Source organism: Lygodium microphyllum, chromosome 5 (assembly GCF_053477565.2).
Source record: "Lygodium microphyllum isolate KBCC chromosome 5, Lygodium_microphyllum_v1.1.10, whole genome shotgun sequence".
NCBI classification, from domain to species: Eukaryota; Viridiplantae; Streptophyta; class Polypodiopsida; order Schizaeales; family Lygodiaceae; genus Lygodium; species Lygodium microphyllum.
Window position 1 is genome coordinate 69,644,039 of NC_141139.1, and position 22,174 is coordinate 69,666,212.

Genomic DNA, 22,174 nt, shown 5'->3' on the forward strand with positions numbered 1-22,174 from the left:
TGGTCGTTTTGCACAATTGTGCCCAAAGAAGCTTGCTCAAGAGTGCAAAAAGAGAGGAGAACTAATCATAAAGAAAAGTGTTTCAAGGAGGGTCTAGTTAAGAAAGGGAAATTTACATAGAAGTATTTCTTACAAGGTCAATGATGACAAGCCTAAGGATAAGGCAAGTCTATCTTCTAAGAAGGAGAAATAATCTAAAACAATGTGTCCTTATGAAGAAAGGGGGCTCTGAAGGGGAGAAAAAGAATATCCATCCTATTAACCCAAAACATATGCTAGATAAAGTAATGGAAAAAGAAAAAACTCAAGACATAACTTCTCTCAATAAGATGGCAAGGAACAAGTAGGTTTTTAGTAACTCATATGCCCCTTTAGTGCAACTTAATCCGAGTGCATTTCTTACAAGATCAATGATGACAAGCCTAAGGATAAGGCAAGTCTATCTTCTAAGAAGGAGAAATAATTTAAAACGATGTGTTCTCATGAAGAAAGGGGGCTTTAAAGGGGAGAAAGAGAATTATGAACCAGAAACAGACTCTAGATAAAGGAATGGAAAAAGAAAAAACTCAAGATAGAACTTCTCTCAATAAGATAGCGAGGAACAAGTAGGTTTTTAGTAACTCATATGCTCTTTTGGTGGAACTTGATATGAGTGCTTGACGAGTTTATGTGCATGGATAGAGCAATATAGAAAATCACTTTAATGTCTTGAAATATTAGAGGGGTGTATTCTAAGGGGAAAAAACAAGCTTGTAGAAGGTTACTTGATCGAATAATTTGGCTCTTCAAGAGGTTAAGCTCAATCTAGATAAATGGTTGGAAAAAAAAATCCAAGGATCCCTACCTTTTGTAGAGACTCATGAATGCACAAAGGTAGTACTATTCTTCTTATTAAAGAATCTTCAAAGTCAATTGCTATTGTTAACTCTTGAAACGACACAAGCCGCAAAGAAGGCTTGAGAAGGAGCATAAGAAGATAGCCCGATGGAAAAAGAAGACCAAGAAATGCAGGAAAATTTTTAAAATCAAGAACAGAGCATATAAGAGATAAAGTGTATTTTAGCCCTTAGTAAAACAGCGACTGGCTTCCTCCTATGTAAGTTGTAAATGAAAAGGTGCATGTAAAGGAGCCATGAGAATATGAAAGAATAGGAAAAAGAGTGGAAAAGAGTATGTGTGCAAACTAGCTCTCTTCTTGTTCTTGTTCTTACTTCCTTCTTATGCATGAGAGAGAGAGAGAGGGAGAGTATGAGTGTGTGCGAGTGAGGGACCGTGGAGAAGCTATTCTTCTCTTCTTTTCTTCTTCTCCTTCTTCTCTTCTCTTTTCTCACACATGTAGCTATGGAGGTTGGAGCTTGGAGCATCGAGATAGAGCTTGCTTGAGGTAGTGCCTTGAATTGTGGAGCCATCGACGAATTCAAGGAAGAGGACTACAACAATGAGATTCGACAGCAATAAGCTCACTACATCATTATGCGAGAGCATGCACAACTATGTGAGAGATAGCCATTGCCACTCGCTTAAAACACTTGACTTGATAAGCGGTCTGTAGAGTCTCAGCAGTTGCTAGTGATAGCGGTGACATTTTGGTTCCGTTGTTGCTGGGACCAATGAATTCAAGTACGAGTGCTTGTGCACACCGAATGTTGAGGGTAAAGGCGTCTCTGCCTAGCTGCCCGTGTATTACTACACTCACAGTATCCACCACTGCACATTGCAGGTGACGGGCACTTGTCACCATCACTTTATTCTTTATTCTTTTAGTGACAGTTTAAATAAAGGAAGGCCCGATCACACATTGTGACTGTTTGAGTTCCCATTTGTGTCTCTCTCTCTCCTTGCTCTTGCTCTCCGCCATAGCTCACTTCCAAGCAAGCTTCGATCCTTCTCACCTTTCAACTGGTATCAAACCGAGGCTTCCCGACTTCCCAAGCTTGGTTCATGGCATTCTTAGCTTCCATTCAAATACCTACAGCATTGGGTCTCCTTCCCAGCAGCCATAGCCAACTTTCTCGAGCGCCCGTCGCTCCCCAACTTCCCGAGCACCTTCCTGGCCTATTGAGGCACCCTCAAGGCATTGCTACAGAGGTATTGAAGTGTTCTTTCAGTACTCTTATTCAGTTCTTAGGTTGCAGTCAATCGGGGCAGCCATAGCTCAAACCCTTGGAGCTTGTATCTTGCTTCCTCTTGCGTTTGGGCACTTAAGGCTTGTTGTGTGCTTCCCTGGGCACCCCCTGGAGCCTCTAACCACTACCATTGAGGCCACATAGATGCACAGTATAGTAGAAGCAGTGATCAACAAATATGCACCATTTTTTTGGCCGATTTGGATAGCATACTATAGCAACTCACCTACTCCTCAGTGATGGCTATGTCATGCTTCTTTGGGCTTGGCAATGCACTTGGCAATGGTCTTTAACATGTGTTGAAGCCTCCCTGATCATTGGCATCAGATTTGGGTCTGATCTGTACATTCACAAGACTATTTACAGCAATCCCACTGTCATGTTATGCAGAAGTAACATTGGCATCTAATGCTATGCTTGTTTGGCCACTTTTACTTAACCGGTTTGGTACCTATTAATGCCCGATTGTTTGGGGGATGCAAGGTATGCCATCATTTTGGACTGATTTTCTTGCTGAAAATACTTAGCTTTGAACAGTAAATCACTGATGTACAATAGTGGGATGAAGGCTATTACTTCATGTTTGGTTATGCCTGTTGGTTTCGAGCTATGGCTTTGGGATATGCAATGAAGTATTGACCTTCGGGGTATGACATTGAGCTTGTCTTTGGTTCCGGATCTTTATTTGAGCTTGAGCTCGGCTTTGGAATGCATTTGATGCTCTGTCTTAGATGTACATATGGCATGTATGTTACCTATGTCTGACCGGTCTTGACATGCTTGGCCTATGCCACTACTATATGCTAGTTACATTGTTTGGAGCCAATTGCTACTATTGCCTTGTCTTGGCTTGCATCTGGATTCCCGAAACTTACTTGGGATATTTCATGGCTTGCCAGGGTTGTATTTGGGATATAGTTTATGTCTATGGATGCTCTACTTGGAGGCTACAAAGCCTATATGCTTATGATGTCTGTTCTTGGATCTTTCATCATTAGAGCTCTCATATGCCTTTCTTGAGCTTCTTAGCTTGATCCATACGACTTTTGTGCTAGTGGGAGCATCGTTGGATGTTTGACAAACATTGAGCAGGTGGTTTATGCTATTGAGCTTTGAGTCTTCTGAGACTGGGATCTTCTTTACTTGGATGTTGTATGGTTGATATGCTGTGGTCTGCATACATGTACCTGGGCTAATTTGGGCTTCGCACTCCCTGAGCATACACCTCTTTGTGTCAAGTCTTGCTAGTGTTGTGTACACTTTGCCCTATTACACAGGGGGTGTGCCGACTTACTAACGGATTCGTTTGATATGCTTGGGTGTTTGCTCAATGTTCGCATGACTGTCATATGCTGATTTGCGCCCGCTTGATGTTGGTTATGCTTTGATGGTCAGTGGTTGACTTGGTGCATTGATTTTATCTACAGTTTGCTCTCATTGTAACTGGTTGTAATTTATTACAACAAGTAGTTCGGTATGGACTAATGTGGAATTTTCATGTTGAATCATCCTGATTTTATGTACTTTTGATGGTATTTGGTGGCCAGCATCATTAGCTATCAGTTCGTGGTCATTTTGCCTTGGTTTTGGTGGTATTTTGGCTGTTTACAGAAGAAAACAACAAGCAGTTTTGAATTGTCTGCATTGTTTTGGACTGCATTATGGGTTCTTCTGCCACTGATAGTGCTATCTTCAACATCATTAAGCTTGATGGTATAAATTATGCCTATTGGAAGAGCTAAGTTTGGCAGGTATTGGTGCAGAAATCTCAAATAAAGCCACTAAGGATTCATGACAAGCAACCTGAAACTACGATTGATGATGAATGGGATAAGCTTGATGAGTTATGCAAGTCCACCCTCATCTTGTCTCTCACTGAACAGGTGCATTACAATGTGATTGAGGAAGCACATATTGCTTGGCAACTTTGGGATAAAATTAAGAACCTCTATGACAAGAAAAGTCCAGCAAGTCAAATATATTGGCTGAAGCAACTTATGGACATGCGCATGAAGGAGAATATGACAATGTCTACTCATTTGAGCCAGTTCCATGCTATTCTCAAGAACTTGACTTCGCGGGGTATTACCTTTAATGATGAGGTTACTCCATTGTTTTTGCTTGGGACTCTAAGTGACTCATGGAATGTATTCTACACTGCCTTATGTGCTCTTCCTACTATTTTGAACTTGCCTGATATAGAGAGTGCTCTTTCACAGGAAGGGATCAGCCTTAAGAACTTGGATGCCTCTCGTGTGTCGCATACTTTGACTGTTAGAGGCAGAGATGGTAATGGCAAGAATCGCTGTGGGAATGGCCATGGCAGAGGCTCGCATAAGTCTAGGTCTAAGTCGTGTAGCAAGTCTCGTGGGAGAAATGCTAATGTGACATATCATCATTGCGACAAGAAGGGTCATATACGCCCACAGTGTCATGAGTTGCACAATGAGAAGTACAAAGAGAAGAGGAAAGACAAAGTATAGGAAAAGTCCTATGATCGCAGCATTATGTCTATGAAATCTAGTGTGAAAACCGAGGAGATAAATGTCATGTAGACTGATGACTCCGATGGGGAGTACATACTTGTAGCTAGTTCTTATGATGCTACGTTGTTGACCGATGTTCGCTCTATGTATGCCCAGTGTTGGCTTTTGGATTTTGGTGCTTCATTTCATGTTACACCATGCCATGAGTGGTTCCACTCCTGCTGCACTGTCTCTGGTTCAGTTTGCTTGGGTGATGACAGGTCACTTGCTATCGTTGGCACTAGGGATGTACGACTGCAGTTTTCTACTGGCAGTACTTTTTTGTTACAGGATGTACATCATGTACTTGCACTTACACGCAGTCTTATGTCTGTAGGGCAGCTTGATGATGCTGGATTTCATGTTTCATTTGGGGATTTTTCTTGGAGATCACCCGTGGCAGACTTATGCTTGCTAGAGGTGCCAAAACGGACAGCCTCTATCCTCTTGTAGTTGATGGGTCCTCTGTTGACCATGTTTTGTCAGTGGGTTCCATCCGACATGTTAACTACGCATGTTTTGATTCATGTGAGTATTGTCTTTATAGCAGACATACTAGGAATACACATAAGAAGTCTGGTAGGACACGCATGAGTGAGCCCCTGGCATTGGTACATTCGGATGTTTGTGGGCCCATGCCCTGTTAGTCTATGGGTGGTGCAAAGTATTTTGTGACATTCATTGACGATTTTTCGTGTAAAGTCTGTGCTTACCCCATTAAGTTTAAGTTCGATGTCTTGGCTATATTTCAGAGATGGCTTGCATTTGTTGAAAACGAGACTGGTCATAGGCTGAAATGCCTTAGGACTACCAATGGGGGAGAATATGTGTCACGTGCTTTCGAGCAACTATGTGATGCAAGGGGTATTAATGTCAATTGACCGCCCCCTATACCCCACCCCAGAATGATTTGGCTGAGTGGATGAATAGAACCATCCAGGAGTATGTACGCACTATGCTTAGCCATGCAGGCTTACCACAAAGCTTTTGGATTGAGACAGTTAGTACAGCAGTGTATGTCATAAATAGATTACCTTCTAGTGGTTTGGATTTCCAGGTTGTAGAGGAGGTATGGATTGGGAAACCTCTGTCTTATGCACATCTACGTGTCTTTGGATGTGAGGCATTCCAGCAACAAAGTTGTTAGGGCTGCTCTACTTTGCTTTGCGATAGTGTTATCTAACAATCGCTTCAGTAGAAGCTCACTCCATGTAAGATCAGCCTCTAATGCTTTCTCCCTATCAGCATTTACTCCGGCTCCGTTCCTGGCTGTGATGGTGGCTAGAACTCTTTGGACCTCGTTAAGCTCTATTTCCTGGCATAGCCTCTGAGCCCGTTGCTCCTAGTTGTAGTTGGCTAAGCATTTCAGGGCAACTCTTCCTAGCCTCCTCTCCTCCTCCAGGTTGGCTACGATTTCATCTACGGATCGCCCGTGGTGTGCTATTTTCATTTGACGACCGTATCGTGATATGAGTTGTTGTATGTTGACTGGAAAATCGCCTAGATCGAGATCTTGGTTGCTTGTGTCCATGCTAGCACCTGCCATGTTGGCAGTCTCTTGAACCATTAAGGTGTCAAATTGAGGGTGATTAGGTCAGCTAAGGACATATCTCTAATTGTGTTTCATTCCTTTCTTCACTCGATTATTAGGTGGTTTAAGGATGTTCACTTCTCAGTGTTGGGTTTCTTGGTTTGTTCCCATGGTTCTAGGGATGTTGCAAGTCCTACTGGTGGGTTCATCGTTTCTTAACTTACTTCCCCTTTAGTGTGTTTCTTGTTAATGAAATCACTTCACAGGTTTAGGCTTACTCACACACTTGAATGGTGCAATGCAAGGTGAGCTGTGCATAATCAAGCTTTTACATTTTCTCATGCACCTAAAAGTGCCTACAATGCAATGTGCAACCTTCAATGAAACCATTCACACACCTACCTTGCCAGTCAGTTTCGCATAGTTATAGCTCTTTTTTGCTAGTTGTGATCACACTAGGTAGTCAAGTAGTGTCTCTACTAGGAAGTAAACTTCAAGTGATCAGCTGATTTGGTCAATTCTGGGCTTGTTAGGATTCCAGTGTTGGTTAGCTCTATGGTCACACTCGCAAGTCTGGGATCCAGCTAAAGTCGCTCCGTTAGTATGTTTGGGGGGTTTGGATGGTCAATAAAAAATGATTTCTGGTTTAGGCAGTCTTTCAATTCGGACATCTGAGCTGTAGTGTTTTTGTCCATTCAAGTCCCAAATTCAGTCGTCCGAGTGGTGAGTTTGGCTTGTCTGAATGGCTGGGTGTCCAACTTAGACAGGGGTGTCTGTCTGAGTGGACAATTCGACCATCCAAGCATCCAAGCGAGACTATCCGAGTGGACTTTTTAAGTGTTCAAGTGGACCAACTTGGTTGTCCAAGTGTGGAACATCCAAGTCTGAGAAGGGCTATTTGAGTGGACAAAGGTGGCTCGGCCATTCGAGGGGCTGATTACAATTTAACTATCTGAGGCTTGGAGGCCTATGGTGTCATCAGAGCGGCAGAAAAACATGCTGAATGACAAGAAACCAATGACAAATGAATCACTAAATCACACATACCTAGCTAGGATCATGTCCTTATTCATCAATCAACAAGGAAGGTTCTGAGCATACCTAGAACCACTGAGAGTGATGATGCAATAGATTTTTGCTATCATTGCTCTCCTAGCCTGCTACTCTATCCTGATCTATTGCTCTCTCTCTCTCTCTCTCTCTCTCTCTCTCTCTCAAGCTCAAATGAGCTCTTCCCCCCCTTTTCTCTCTTTTTAATGCTCTCTCTTTCTTCCCTTACTCTCTATTTTTTATGCCAGGAGGCATATTCCACGGTGGATTCCGTGAGGTTTTGCGGTGGATTCCGTAAAATTTTATTACCGAGGCTCATACACAAGGTGGATTCTTTGTGCGAAAATTCGATGGGGACGCCTATCTTTATCGGGTGTTTTGTTAATTTAATGTGTAAGTGGGTGATTCCATAGCGAGTGATTTCGTAAAATACATATTTAAATTAATAAACGTTTATGAGTTTAGAGTGCGCACTCGTAATAAATTAAGGTTAGGATTGAGTTCTAACCAATTTATTTTTGTAGCTGAAGACTACTAGGTATTCACTTTTGTCAGTGTAATTGTATTATTTTTTCTAACAATTGTGAATGCTTCAGTTGATGTGTAGAGCAAGCAACGGTGGCATTGGGAAGCATTGAAGGATAGCGTGTATTCAAATTATCGTCAATTTTTTATGGGCGCGTATCTTAGGCATGGCGTCCATATTTTGATGTGCTTATTTATTAAAGCGCTTGATATTTATTTATTACTTTTGTATGTGCATGGGCACAGGATTTAAATATTTATATTAGACATTGTATTTGGGCACCGCCTGACTCCTTCGGCGCCCAATAGCTTTAATTCTTTAGTGGCACAAAAGCAAACACAAAAGCTAAAGCATGCTAATTGTAAATTGGGCTATTTTTTGAGCTTGAAGATGAATAATATAAAAAAAATACATGCTTTGTGGAGCGCTCACACAAGGCATGGGAGGAGATTGCACCCAATTAGTCTCTTGCTTCATGTTGTGCAAGCTTTCTTCCTTGTTTTTTGTGCAAAAGTAGAGTTCTTTTGTTCTTGGGGACCTTCTGACGCTCACTACGCGTGCATACGGCGTTCGATCTGTGCACCACTGGTATCAAAGCGAAGTCTGAGATGGAGAGCTTCCAATCGCTTATCATCTCGCGCGAAGGCGGAGCTCCTGATGATCGAGCTCTACAGTCTAGTCTCGTGGCAAACGTTCGATACCAACGTGTTCCTGGCAGTCAAGAACCCCGTGCTGTACACTTAGATCGCGAGGGATCGGCCTCTGCAGGTGGAGGACCACGCGGGAAGATCCTTTATGAAGTCGTTGGTTTTTTCCTCACAGATAAGAAATTCTTCACCATAGCTTTACAAGCTTTAAAGATAAGCTATAAGGCTTCAAAAGAAGCTTATTAAAAAGGTTCATAATCCATTTTAACCAGTCGACGGCGGCAGCATGTACTGCCCGTCACCGAATCGGGCGAGAACATCCTGAGGTCCTCTAAATCCATGCTTAATTAGAGAGACTAAAACTCTAAGTTATCCAAGTCACTAAGGTCCTAAAGGTCATCTTCAACAACTACCATAGAGGCAGTTCATACTCAGCAACTCATGAATCAGTTTACTGCCCTCTCGAAGCCCCTGTTCACACATGTGAATTGACAGAAGCAGATTATAGCAAACAATCAGCAATACGCAGACTATACGCAAAATTATTTTCTTGGAAGACGATTGTGACATCAAATTTTGCAATCGTAAAGGAGAAATAATACAAAAGCCAAACTTTTTAAAAAAATATACAAGCCTCGTAAACCCACCTTTGAGCTACGCTCATCCGTTAACAAGGTTTCGAGTGTGTGAGGTCTTTTTGGTGCGCAGATCGGTCACTGTATGCTCACGTAGTGAATCCCGGAAGGTCCCCAAGAACAATGAACTCTACCTTTTTGCACAAAAAACAATGTAAAAAGCATGAACGACAAGAGCAAAAGACCAATTGGGTTCAATCTCCCCCCATGCCTTGTGTGAGCGCTTCACAAAGTATGTATTTTATGTATATTTCCATCTTCATGCTCAATAATAGCCCAATTTACAAAAATATGACAAGATTTTAGCTTTTGAGTTTGCTTTTTACAAAAATAGGAAATAAAGCTAATGGACGATGCCCATAGAGTCTGGCACGCCCAATCTCAATGTCCAAATAGAAATAACATATCCGTGCGCATACAAAATAATAATAAATAATCGATGCCTCAATAAAATATAGGCGTGACGCCTATCAAAATATAATCCATAGGTCGAATACTCGCTAAACTCCAATGCTTCCCTCCGCCACTGCTACTATCTCTACACATCAACTGAAGCATTCACAATCGTTAGTAAAATAATACAATTAAACCGACAAAAGTGAATACCTAGCAGTCTTCAGCTACATAAATAAATCAACTGGTTAGAAATAAATCCTAACCTTAATTTATTACGAGTGCGCACTCTAAACTCATAAACGTTTATTAATTTAATATGTATTTTGCGGAATCACCCGCTATGGAATCACCCATGTACACACTAAATTAATGAAACGCCCGAAAAGGACAGGCGTCCCCATCAACTTCTCGCACAAAGAATCCACTTTGTGTATGAGCCCCGATCACCTAAGTTTACGGAATCCACCGTAAAACCTCACGGAATCCACCGTGGAATATGCCTCCTGGCATCATACCCCCGGGGTGGGATAGCAATTGACCTCAATTGCTATTAGCTCAATGTGGAGCTAACAGAGTGGGGAAAGCATTTAAGTCTCTAGCGTGCATCCATTGTGCTTCCTCTACAGGATGGTTCTAAAATTTAACTAGATATCTAGAATACCTTCGGCCAGTTCTAGTGGTCATATAATTAGTGTCTATGATAGCTTCTGGTTCAAGTATTTCAGTCTCTTCCTCTAATAAAGGTGGGTTTTCATAAACAGGGTGGTTAGGTAATTGGCCTCTAAATGGTCTCAATAAACTAATGTGAAATGTATTGTGAATTTTCCAATGAGATGGTAATTCTAACTTGAATGCATTATCATTTATTTTATGAATGATTCTAAATGGTCCATAGAATCTAGGAGCTAGTTTGACAACTGGATGTCTATCTACACTTTGCAGTCTACGTTTTTCTATTCTCAGCCAAACATAATCATCAACTTTGAAATTCATGGCTTGTCTTTTCTTGTTGGCTTGTTTGGTATATGATTGCTGGGCTTTAGCAATCATATCCGTAACCTCATCAAAAATACTGTTATGCATACTAGCAATATCATCAGCACTCTGAATTCTATTAGACAAAGATGCAACAGGTGTAGATAATCTATATCCATAAATGACTTCAAAAGGTTTTTCTTTGTAGATGTGTGCGGTGTATTGTTATATGCAAACTATAATAAATGCAAATGAGTGTCCCATGTCTGAGGTTTAGAGATAGTATATGCACGTAAAAGATCTAGAATGGTGCTGTTTGTGGCTTCTGTTTGTCCATTAGTTTCTGGATGAAATGCAGATGAGAAATCAATCTTTGTGCCTAGATTAGCAAAGAGAGTAATCCAAAAATTGTTACAAAATCTAGAATCACGATCTGAAATGATAACTTTGGGCAATCCATGGTTAGTAAAAACAGTTTTAAAAAATAACTGTGCTGCTTGTGATGCTGTTAAAGTTTTCTTACATGGAATGAAATATGCTTGCTTACTAAATCTATCTACAACTGTCCAAATCATATCATGGTTAGATTTAGTATTTGGTAAACCAGTAATGAAATCCATAGAAATTTGTTCCCGAGGTTTAGATGGAATAGACAAAGGCATGAGTAATCCATACTGTTTACCATGATGTCTCTTAACTCTTTGACAAATCAAACATTCAGAAACGAAATTAGATACATCTGCATCCATATGCGGCCAATAAAAATCTTCAGTTAACATACGTAATGTAGATATGATACCTCTATGACCTTGATATGGGGGACAATGAATTTCATTTAAAACAAAATATCGGAATGGAATAGTAACACACAGTCTCTTTTCATAAAACATAAATCCATCATTATATGACAATGAATCAACAAGAATGAAATTATTTTGTACTAATTTATTCCAATCAGAATGAAAAGTAATATCTTGGTGATATGTATCTTTCATAGCAATCAAAGAATCAAAAGATATGACAGAAATATTATGAATTGTAGGTCTTCTACTCAATGCATCAGCAACTACATTTTCTTTTCCAGGTTGGTATTGAATGATAGGATGCAAACTTTGAATAAAGGAAGCCCATTTGATATGACGGTCAGAAATTTGGGGTTGGCTAAGTAAATGTCTAATACTTTGCTGATCGGTCTTTATCATGAATTCTGAACCCATTAAGTAGTGTTTCCACTGTCTTAATGCTTGTATAACTGCTAATAGTTCTTTATCATAGGTGGAATATTTCAGCTCAAAGGGTTTCAGCTTACAACTAGAATATGCTATTGGATGATTGTCTTGCATTAGTATGGCTCCTATTCCTGATCCGCTAGCATCGGTCACAACTAGAAAGAATGGTCTATTAAAGTCAAGCAACTGTAAAACAGGGGCATTGGTTAATGCATGTTTCAGTAAGTCAAAGGATTTCTGTTGATTTTCAGTCCATTGATAAACAATTCCTTTCTTTAGAAGTTTGGTTAATGGTAAAGCAAGTAATGAAAAATTACGTACAAACTTCCTATAGAAACTAGCAAGACCAAGGAATGAGCGTAACTCATGCACGTTTTTAGGAACAAGCCAATTCAATATTGCATCAATTTTCTTAGGATCAACTTTAATTCCTTCAGATGATACAATATGACCTAAATACTGAATTTCTGTCTTAAAGAATTCACTCTTTTCAGGATTTGCAAACAGTTGATTTTCTTTCAATAATTGAAAAACTAATGACAAATGTTCATAATGCTCTTTCTCATTTTGACTAAACACCAAAATATCATCAAAGAAAACAATCACATAGTACTGATATTTTAAAAAGATACGGTTCATCATTCTACTGAAGGTGGCAGGTGCATTAGTCAATCCGAATGGCATGACTAAAAATTCGTAATGGCCAAACAGTGTTCTGAATGCAGTCTTAAATATGTCAGATTTATCTAGTCTCACCTGATGATATCCAGACTTAAGGTCAATTTTACTAAATATAGAAGATCCTTGCAGTTTGTCCATAAGGTCATCAACTCTAGGTATAGGATAACTATTCTTTACAATGATCTTATTTAAAGCTCGGTAGTCAATACACATACGATAGGTATTATTCTTTTTCTTGACTAAGAGTACAGGTGCACCGAATGGAGAACTGCTAGATCGAATTAAACCTCTATTTAGTAATTCTTTAACTTGACTCTGGATTTCTTTTTGCTCTATCTGATTGTGCCTATATGGTGCTTTGCAAGGTGGTTGTGTGCCAGGGATCAAATCAATCTTATGGTCTTCTGGACGTGAAGGAGGTAAACCTGGTGGTAGGTCTTCTGCAAAACAATCCTTAAAATATGCAAGAAATTCCTTATGCCTAGGGTGCATATGATTTTCCTTTGCTTGCAATTCATTCACCCAAATGAGATATGATTTACTACTCTTGCGTAATGCACGTTTTGCTTGAGTATGCGAAAGCAGTGGAAAAACATTAGATGCATGCATACCATATAATGTAATAGATTTTCCTTAAAAATTAATATTCATTGTGTGTGTGAAATAATCTATATCTGGATTATGCTGGTGTCGCCAAGGCATTCCTAAAATAATGTCACTCGACTGTAATGGAACAACTAAGAAATTTCTTCTTTCAGTGTATGAACCTATTTGAATCTCTAAATCTTGCACTTCCTGGGTACCATTATACCTAGTGCCTAAAAATGCATCTTTTATGCGATAATGCGTAGGTACACTCTGTAATTTCAATTCCTTTACAAATTTTGCTGAAATAAAATCATGAGTACTACCGTCATCATGCAAGATAGTCTTTTCCTTTCCATGCACCAAACATTTCATAGTCAATAATGAATGTGGAGTAGGCATACCTGGTAAAGTGTCGGAAGTAGTAGTAGAGTCATCCTCATCTTCAGTGAAATCAGGCATATCCTCATGTTCGTCTTCGTCCATGGCTCCAAGATAGTTGATATGTGCTGGTGGCTTCTTTGAATGACAATTTGCTGCGAGGTGTCCAGGCTGGTGACATTTATAGCATACTATTGGCTTGGCTTTGGTTACATTATTTGAAATGGCTGGAAGTCTGGGTACATTTGGATTTGCTTGTGGAATAGGCTTAGGATTTGGATTGACATTGGATGGTAATGCAGGTGATTTAGCCCAATTCTTGCGGAAAGATGATGAAGAGAAACGACCTGGATTAGTAATGTCCAAGAAGTCCAGACATATACTTCCGCTTATGTGTCGTCTCTGGTACATCTTCAAGTATGCGTAGCTGTAGGAGTGCATTCCAAAAACGCTTTGTATACTGAGGAATAGGCTCACGATCCCGTTGTTGAAGTAGATCCCATTGCTTGATAGCCTTCTCATGAAATTGCGGTGGAAGAAAATTCTGCATGAACTTCTTCTTGAAATCTTCCCAAGTAGCAGTACATTCTATGCTCTTGCGTACTACAGTCCACCAAAGTGATGCTCTGTCTACCAAATGATTAGTAACACACTTGATTTTATCTTTTTCTGGATAGGTTTCCTCATGGAAATAGTCATCAAACTGACTAATGAATGATAAAACAGTCTTTCCTTCTCATATGCCATTGAAAGTGCGAAATTTGAAACTTCGTTTACTTATCTTTGATTCCTTGCGAATGGTTTGAGCTTCAAGAGTGGCGTCGATGGTACGTCGAATCAAATCTTCAGCTTGAGGTTCTTCTTTGTCGGTAGACGCTCTTTGTAATTTTGTCAATTGCACTTGCAATGCTTGCCTAGCCCTTCATTCTTCTTCCAATTGCATCATGATTAGGTCTAGCTTTTGTTCCATGGTAGGCTCAGGTAGGTCGTCTTCAGCCATAGGATCATCCATATGTGGTGTCGTCATCCTGTAAAACTCAAAAGACCTTTCTCACTCAAAATCAGGTTAGCAGGATGAGCGTAGCTCAAATTCGGGGTTACAAGGCTATGTGTTTTTTGGATATTTTTTTCTCAATTTTCAGAAAATCTGCAATATTTCCTTCTTCATATGCTGAAAATACTTCAGCAAACCTGCGTATGGGTAGAATACCTTGCCACGAACAACTTTGCAGTTCGGAGTTTCTGCGCAGGAACAGCCCTTCTAGGAGTTTTGAGCACTAGTCAGTTCTGACTCCAGTTGACTAGTCTGACTTGCAGAGTTGCAGACTTAGCCGACTTAGTGAACTTGCAGGACTTGATCACAAGTGACTTGCAGAACTTGATTTCGGAAGTGCAGGACCCGGAGTTGCTGACTTGCAAAGTGGAGATTTGTCTTGTCTGACTTAAGTAATTAAGCTTAGCTTTAATGGATTAAGCTTTTAGCTTAATCGTCTGATTTTCGTGGGGGGGGCGTTTTTCTCAGGCGGCGAAAAACGCGGGCAGGTCCTGAGATATCTTGCTGACGATTTGTTGTTTTTAAGGATTATTAAGCTCCTTCTAAAGCTTAAGTCAAGCTTAAACTTTGGAGAGAGAAGAGATATGAAGTTTTCTCACAGTATATCCACGACTTTGGTGAAGGAGATGATTGCATGGTCCTCCGCCTGTACAGCCTGGTCATTTGCGATCTGAGAGTAGAAACAGGGGTTCTTGATCGCCAGAAGTCTGCCTGTATCGACGGTTCGCGACGAGATTGACCGTAGAGCCCGATCGTTCCAGGAGCTCCGCCTTTGCACGAGATGGCTAGCGATTGGAAGCTCTTGATCTCAGCTCCACTCTGATACCACTGGTGCACAGATCGGTCGCTGTATGCTCACGTAGTGAATCCCGGAAGGTCCCCAAGAACAATGAACTCTATCTTTTTGCACAAAAAACAATGTAAAAAGCATGAACGACAAGAGCAAAAGACCAATTGGGTTCAATCTCCCCCCATGCCTTGTGTGAGTGCTTCACAAAGCATGTATTTTATGTATATTTCCATCTTCATGCTCAATAATAGCCCAATTTACAAAAATATGACAAGCTTTTAGCTTTTGAGTTTGCTTTTTACAAAAATAGGAAATAAAGCTAATGGACGGTGCCCATAGAGTCTGGCACGCCCAATCTCAATGTCCAAATAGAAATAACATATCCGTGCGCATACAAAATAATAATAAATAATCGATGCCTCAATAGACATAACAAAATATAGGCGTGGCGCCTATCAAAATATAATCCATAGGTCGAATACTCGCTAGACTCCAATGCTTTCCTCCGCCACTGCTGCTATCTCTACACATCAACTGAAGCATTCACAATTGTTAGTAAAATAATACAATTAAACCGACAAAAGTGAATACCTAGCAGTCTTCAGCTACATAAATAAATCAACTCGTTAGAAATAAATCCTAACCTTAATTTATTACGAGTGCGCACTCTAAACTCATAAACATTTATTAATTTAATATGTATTTTGCGGAATCACCCGCTATGGAATCACCCATGTACACACTAAATTAATGAAACGCCCGAAAAGGACAGGCGTCCCCATCAACTTCTAGCACAAAGAATCCACTTTGTGTATGAGCCCCGATCACCTAAGTTTACGGAATCCACCGTAAAACCTCACGGAATCCACCGTGGAATATGCCTCCTGGCATCACTTTTGGAATTTTGTAGAATGACTGATCAAACCATGGAAGATTTTATGGCTGAAGGTGATCTACCAGAACCAACAATGGAGCAAAAGTTGGATTTGATTATGATGCAGCTATAAGAGGAACAAAGATCACGACAAGCTTTGCAAGCTCAATTGGCCAATTTGCAACGATCTACCACCAACCAAGATGGATCACAACCTGAAGATCTTATACGACGTCCCATCAATGCAACACTTGAAACCCAATCTATTCGAAAAGAAACAAAGACAAGTAAAAGAAACTTCAAATTCTGTACTTTCAATGGATCACATGATGGAAAGACTGTACTTGCTTTTATCAGTCAATTTGATGATTATTTCCATGAAGAAACATATGTTGAGAAAGACAAAATTAAATGTGTCACTAACCATTTAGTTGACCGAGCATCCTTATGGTGGACTGTGGTCCGCAAAAGCGTTGATTATCCCACTACCTGGGAGACTTTCCAAAAGAAATTTTTGCAGATTTTCCTTCCTCCCTAATTCCACAAAAAAGCAATCAAACAATGGGATCTTCTACAACAAAGGGATCGTGAACCTATTTCACAATATATTGAACGTTTCTGAAATGCTCTATTGCAACTACGTATGCTCGAAGATATACCTGAAGTAACTCATAAACACAAGTTTCATACATTATTTTCATGTGGAAATGTATACCTTGCATGCTTTCCTAATTTTCATGTTGCCCGTATATTATGTTGAGATGGCAAGCTCAACACGTGCAGACATTGATGATGAACCGCTTGGTTAGATGGGTCTACATGTCTATACTTAGCACGTTGGCGGTCATTATCATCCTCACATAGACATTGACTTATCAATTATTATATCTGTTTTTTTACACTTATCCATAGCTGGCATAATTATAGTGTCAATTGATTGGGATAGTCAGTTATGCACTGTTTAACTTAGTAGGCTACTTTTCTTTATATTGTATTTTATCTATACTTTGTGTACATTGTATTGTGTGAGAAAAAAGAAGAAAAAACTAGCAAGAAAACGTTTTGGTCTCCATCTCTCTTCTTGTGTTCTTGAGTGAGCTCCGTCTTGTGTGTATGGTGTGTGTTTGGCGCAACACCTCAAGCAAGTCTCCCCACCATGCAATTTTTGACATGGTATCAGAGCAGCGCCACTAAGAAAGGCCAATTTTGAAGGCTAAAGTGAAGAGGAAGAGGTAAGGATTCAAGCAAGAAAGAAACTGGTAAGAAGCTCTCCTATTATTCCACTCTTTCTCTTAGATAGTACCTATAGAGGCACCGACGAAAGTAGGGCAAAGCAAAAATCTCAAATTGTTGCGAGATTTAGTGTGCAAGCACAACACTGCATATTCTATAGATAAGTCCTTTGTGGCTTACCCTTTACTTTTTTTGCCATTTTAGACCCCATTTTTGATCTGCAAGATTGCGAATAATAATTTTAGGGTATACTATGATTTTAGTTGCGTTGATCAAAAGTGGGTGCATAGATTACAAATTTTGAATTTATAACTTCTGAGGTGTTTGTTAGGAAGCAAACACAAGTTTTATCTATAAACAAGTTGCAGATTACTTGTATTATTGAGCAATCAATGAAAAAGGATGCTTGGTGTATTGTTGTGCAGTTGTTGTGAAAGGTTCTAGAAGATTTGCTTCTTGTTTTATATCAATTTTGTGATAATCGTAGAGAACAATGAAAACCTCATCATTGAGAAGATAGAGAAAAATAACTAGCCATAATGGGAGTTTCGTGTGACAAACTTTCTCATTCAAAAAGGATTGTTTGAGTTTGTTTCAGGTGAAGAAAAGGATCTAGAGTTGACTATAGAAGAATTAAAGGCGTGAAAGAATGGAATGCAAAAGATAAAAAGATGATGCATTGGCTATTTGCAGTCATTGACAATACTATGTTAGGGCATATAAAAAATGCAAAAACTTCACATGCATCTTGAATTATTTTTTAGAATATGTTTTCAGTAAAGATAAAGGCACGGAAGATTCAACTCAAGCAAGAGTTGAATACCTTGAAGAAAGGGAAGATATCTATAAATGAGTATGTTTTAAAAGTGAGAAGCATTGCAGATGCCTTAGCAGGTATTGATATAATGCCTGATAATGATGACTTGATTTTATCTACTTTGGCCAATCTTAATAATGAGAAGGCCTAGAAATCCTTTCTCACTTCTGTGTATGTGCGGAAGCTATTTCTAGTTTTTGATGAGTTGGTCTCTGTCATGATCACTGAAGATATCAATATGCAAGGTGAATTATCTTAAAGAAGTGGTGAACATGTCCAAGCTTTATACTCAAGTTCAAGAAGGAAACATGACAAATTCTCACCAAGAGACTGTGGTATGGGAGGTAATGGTGATAAACAATAAAATAGGTTAAATCAACAGTTCGATGAAATGCAAGTTTTAGGAGGCCGTGAAAACTTTAGAAGGAGGGGGAGCTTTAGAGGAAGAGGTGGATGACAAAATATGCAGCCAAATCTCTGTAGTGGATGGAAAAATATTTTAATGATTAAGTGCAGGTTGGTTGCAAAAGGAAGTAGAGTTGGCTGCATGTTCACTTTAGATGTTGAAATTCCTATTATGAATGCTGTTATGTATGCTGAAGGAAAATGAGTAGTTGCAGATATTAAAATATAGCACAAATGTATTGGACATGAAAATGTGCAAAGGTTGAAAGTAATGCAATCCAAAGGGTTGGTTACAGAGTTACCTACTTTTAGAGTTGTAGAATTTCATAAACTGTGAAGTATGTCAGTTTGGTAAGCATGGAAGAGAACCTTTTTTTCTTGATAGAGATGTGAGCATAAATATACTTGATATTGTACATGCAGATGTTTGGGGGCCTACACAGAATATATATCTTGGTGGCAACAACTATTTTTTCACATTTATTGATGATTGTTCGATTGTTAAAATGCATGGATCTAGAGCATGGCTATGGTGGATGGAAGACAAAGACAATGTTCACATGATGACATAGATTTGAGGATGGGATCTTGGAACTCTAATACTAGTTACAAGGGAGGAATCTTGGTGGACATAATACCCTCGTGGAATTCTGTATATCTTCTACAGGATTCAGAAAGATGGAAATTGTAATAAACTTCCAATATAATAAAGAAATTTTTTTAAATTCAAGGGTTGTTTGAATTGTATGTGTATCTATGAAATAAATTACGTGAAGGAACTCGTGATTTAACGGACTAATTAAGAAAGCTAGTTGTATATGTTTCAATAAATGTGCTGTTGGTAATTAAAAAACTAAAGATAATATCGTCATCAAAGAAGGGTGGTCCCGATTAGCTAGCAGCTTTTCTAAATCCGTGATAGAAATAGAAAGATGATAAATTGACAAGTAGTCATTAGGTAGAACCAACTTGCATTGTTTTAGGGGCCCGAAATGGGATTTTTCCTTATGGGCAGGAGGGTTGACGTACCACACTCCCCTCCATCTCCCATTCTCTTTGCACCAAATGCAATGGCAAGTCCGCATTAGTTCGAGTAATCTTGTTGGAATTGGAAACTAGAAATTACTGACGCTAGCTGGCTGTTAGGAGACCCGTCTAATTTAAGGAACCCGAAAATTCATGTCAATCCTAGTGGGTTTAGTCGAAACTCTTCCATTGTGATGTAGACTCAGTAAGGCCTAAGTGAAAACCCCCATGATACTCCAAGAGAGCGCCGGGGTGGTGTCATTTTGGAAAACCTACTAATGGCTACTAAAAGGAGCACCTTGGATTGAGACTAGCGAATACCTCACAATGACAAGTGTTCTTGAAATATGTACCAAGAGTCATTTGATAATGAGACTTTTCCACACCTTGGATGCTCCACATTTCCAAAGATCCATATTTCTCCAAAATATATGATCCATGAGTATATAATATGTGTTGCAAAGGTATGGAGCATTGACATTAGAACTTGAGTGGAATGAGCTATTGATGGTTTTAGCATTATACACACTAGCTTATCAAAAGAATGCCAACCTGGGTATTCTTAAGACTAGGGTCTCTTTCCAAATCTATACTACATTTGTATAAATCTTTCCATAGTTTTTACTTTAACTTTGATGGCTTGCCAGTCATATTGCTCAGGAATCTCTTTGCCTTCATTCAAGTCATTGATATTTTCTATGCTATGTCACAAGTTAGGCCCGATGTTTTCTGGTCCTTTTCAATCTTTACCTTGTCTCCATGTACACCTAAGGAATCTAATTGCTCCTTGACTTTCTCAATAACTACTTCACATCTAGAGGGAGGCTTCATTGTGTATATATAATTGATATGCAACTTCAATAACTTGTCAAATATGCGCAAGAGGCAATGCAATGTGCAAAAATGGACATTCTCAATATTAATTGAAAATATGACTTTCCAATTCTCATCAAGAAGTGACCTATTTGGTGGTGCCTTTCTATTGCATGCTAGTGCTTATCCCTTCCACACAATATTATTTACAGCCTTAGAAGAACTATTTGTTTTCATGCAAAATGGACAAGGCAATGATGTTGATGCCTTAGTGTTACAATTGAACATACACTTTAGAGTATTTAGATTACCGCCTAAGTGCCAATTAACATTGAATTCTCTGACTCCTTCCACATAGAGCTTCTCACCACTTATTTTCTTGAAAATTATATCTAGATATGGAGTACTTTAAAAGATATAAGAGAGAATATTATGGGTTTCCTTGGGACCCAAGGTTGAAACAAAACCTGGCAATCAAAGTTGGTAGAAACTTAGGAGAAACAAGTGTACTATATTGAATTCATAGTGTTAGATTAGGACAAGTCAATACATTTTGAGCATTGTGCCTTGTAAAAACCATCCATGGCACATTACAACTTAACTAGGTTAACAAAAATATTATTGAAGTTATCATAGTCATAAGAAATCTTCCTAGCCTTAGTTCCATCCACTTCCATTTTTTCAGTGATTAAAAAATACTCTCATATTGAATCAACAATGGATATGTTTCACACTCGTCTTACAACTCTCAGCCAAAATGGACAAGGAAAAATCATGTGCTTCTTTTCGCTACGAGCCAATGCAGTTGCTATCATACCATATATGGCCTCATAGCCTTGTTGACTAACATTGTTGTATTACATGCTATTTGAACTTCTTCTACAGAAAAAACTATTAAGAACATCTATAAGAACCTCATTCAAAGCAGCCAGTCAGAGGGCTCAATGTCAAGGATCTCTCAAAATTTCAATCAGATGCTTGTGTTTTAAGAATGCATTTAGAAGCTCCATTTAGTGACCCTCACCTTGGCCTCTAGCATCATTGAAAAAATTCCTAAGAAAAAATAGACATTTTTAGGGAATAAAGTAGATTCAAATTGTATTTCAATAGAAAATGACAAACCCTAATGCTTACACACGTCTTTTCCGTGCTCCACCATTCAAGGATAGTGATAGCATTGAAAATAATCCATGTTTTCTTTCCTTTATAACCCATGGAAGTTTACTTGAGCCTTTACAACTTTGCTTTTGCAATGTTCTTATCCTTCTCCATTTGCTCCAAAAGTGATTTTAATGAAGCATTCTCCTCCTCCAAGGTTGAATTTCTTTGTGTGTTTGTTGCCATGTCTTGTCCATTGTCTTTATATTGCTTCAATTCTTCTTCAAGTTTCTGCATTACTTTGATTTGTTGATCTTGTAGGGTCATCCTACCTCTTCCCACTACTCCATACTAATCACCATCTTTCTCTGTCCTCTCTCTTCATCATCATCATTTTATTCATCAACGATCAATCCAGGCTACTACCCTGCAGTCCAGCCATGCATAGCTGATGTCGCCTGCTATCTCTGCATCTAATGCTGCTATGTTTTCATTCACAGTCTCCTGTATTTAATGTGTTTCAATACTAGGCACATCTCCCTACTTTAGCAGCTATCACTAGGCTATTGTTTGCTGTATTTTTCCATCCTAGCCTCTCATTCACAGTTGCATTTGCATCCTGGCCTGCTGCCTTGCAGTTGCTAGCCCTCTGTCAGCACGTGTAACCTCATCATCTTTGTTGCTGCAAGAGTGGTCCCGATTAGATTTTGACTTCAAGATCGACGGTTCACTGCATGGGACAATCCTCATCATCTTTGCTCCATCTTTGTTGCTGCC